General features: G+C 48.1%; 1 long non-coding RNA gene across 1 annotated transcript; it reads right to left on the bottom strand.

The window, feature by feature from the left end:
- Positions 1–736: 736 nt before the first annotated feature.
- Positions 737–1,924, bottom strand: LOC123413195. The gene is made up of 2 exons (XR_006613689.1): positions 1,832–1,924; positions 737–1,670 (listed from the first exon to the last, which is right to left on the bottom strand). It is a non-coding gene; the product is annotated as an uncharacterized LOC123413195 (long non-coding RNA).
- Positions 1,925–2,337: the final 413 nt, after the last annotated feature.

The following is a 2,337-nucleotide window of genomic DNA, read 5'->3' as shown; positions in this document are numbered from 1 at the left end:
TTCAAAAACTTACGAAGATATCCTTTTTCTGAATCTACCAATTTTTGATCTGCTTTCCTCTTTTTCCTTTTGACAGCACCTGATTCAGGCTTCATATTAATTCTGAAAAATAAATAAATAAGAATCAAAATTAGGGCATAAACCATCCAAAAATTAAACAAGAATCACTAGAAGTAATTGCAGGTCCAGATCCATCAGGCAACAGCCGAAGGGACGCACCATGGACAGATGGACTGATGGACGCCACGGAGGAAGCTGCCGGCGAGGGTCCAGGGGGCGTGAGGTCGTGGTGCGACGGATCGCGGACGAACTGTTGGTTTGCGTCGGTCGCGGCTCGGTGGACACGGCGACGTGTCACGTATGTCTTAGTAGTCAGTACCCGGTAGTACACAGGTAGCGAGATTGTGACTGGCGTGGACTTGATGAATCCGGCGAGGCGGCGACGGCCGCTTCCGACGACCAAAGTAGTATTGGAGATTTGTCGTTTCGTTTCTGGAGTCACGCGTGTGGGGAAAGATCGACGATCGTGTTCGTGTGGACCAAGGCCTGCCCGCGTGCGTGCGTGCGTGGCAAAGAAGCCTGCGTCCAGCCTCCAGGATCTGCCCGCGTTGTATTCTGGTAGATATGCAATACCTAGTATATGTATATATGCAGCGGCCCCCCACCAATTTTGGGCCCCGTGCGGCTGCCCCCGCGGACCCCCCCCCCCCCCGGGCCGGCCCTGCTGGCGTAGCTATAATAGAACTTCAAAAAAACATGTTTGAAGTTGGCGTATAGACAAAGTAAAAATTACATATAGGATTGCCAACTCCACCACTTGGCCCACCCGAGCTCCTTCGGCTGGTCTAGCGCCTTCCTGGCCCTCGTCGTCGTCCTTCTGCACCACCACGCAAACCCATCGTTAGCTTGGTTCTGCTTAACTTAATTTCTCTAAGGGTTAAGAAGTGAATTGGGTGTGAACATTTGTTGAAATAGGAAAATTCCATAGTACAATTTCAGAGTCATGAAATAGAATATACCATTCTAGAGTCATTGAGAACTCCTAGTATTTTCCCATGAATTCCACAAATCCCATGAACTCCTATGTCGAACAGGTGCACAAATAGAAAAAGAAATCGAGAGACATACGGTTCAAAATTAACAACCATAGGTAGCTTCAACATCTTCAGACGGAATTTCAGATAAAAATGTGCCTGCCATTCTCCTTCTCTGTCCATAATCGAAATACAAAAAATAGGACAACCAGAGATGAAATGCACAAATTATGGGAGGAGACCATGGTCGGGCAGCATGCTGCCGGCCGTGCCTTCCGTTGGTGGCAGGTGGCCGCGACAGTGAGAGAAGGTACCAGGGAGTTGGTTGGTGGAACGGCGGTGAGCCACTCGTTGGTGCGTTTCGGTCGCCGGTCGGTTCATCACGCACTCGTGGTCGTTGTCCATGGACGCAACTCTCGCCGCCGTCGGGATCCGTGGCGATGAGGGCTGCGCCTCGTCCGGCCACTCGCTGCACTTCCCGACGTCGCCATCAACGGCTGCGAGCCGGTCGGCTACACCATTGCTCTCGTGCGTGTCAGCTTGACGACACTCTTTGGCACACATGAGAAGACGTGGCTCTGGCCCCATGATCCGTGACTGCTGCTACTCCCCATCATTCAGAAACTGCATGCCCTCCTGCTCACACATAATCATCACTAAATTGTTCCTACAATTGAAATCTAATGCCAATATGTAACCAAGAACAGGTTTTGATGTGCAAGAAATCAGAAAGATTATGCATCATGCTAGTGGTGCAGTTGATGAACTTCAACCACTCCCAATCAAGTGGTGCGTACCTTGAGAGACAGGAAAGAAGTGGACAGAGCAGCCACCTGCTGCTCCAGCCTAGTGTTCTTCTCAAGGAGAGTCTCGTACTTCTCGTGCAAAACATATTCAAGCACATGGTGAACTCAGGGCTCCTTTGATACAAAGGAATTTCATTGGATTTTTGGAGGATTTGAATCCTTAGGATTTTTTCCTACGATGGTTGTTTGATTCGTAGGATTGAAATCCTTTGGAATTTTTCCATAGGATTAATTTGTACTACATTTTGGAGGAAAATTTCCATCCACTCAAACCTCTTTGTAGAATTCCTTTGTTTTTCCTGTGCTATCAAACACACTTCCAAATCCTGTAGTGTAGAAAAGGACGTGCCACTCTATTCCTACGTTTTTTCTATTCCTGCATTTTGAGAATCCTACAAATCAAAGAAGCCCTCAATCATGGAATACAGATTCACGTGCATAGTGTTGTGCACTCACAACATGTGCTGGGCAAGATTGGTTAACATTCACATGTACCT

This window comes from Hordeum vulgare, chromosome 7H (assembly GCF_904849725.1).
Source record: "Hordeum vulgare subsp. vulgare chromosome 7H, MorexV3_pseudomolecules_assembly, whole genome shotgun sequence".
In the NCBI taxonomy this organism is placed as follows: Eukaryota; Viridiplantae; Streptophyta; class Magnoliopsida; order Poales; family Poaceae; genus Hordeum; species Hordeum vulgare.
The sequence above is the reverse complement of the archived record's forward strand: the minus strand, read 5'-3'. Positions and strand labels throughout refer to the sequence as shown.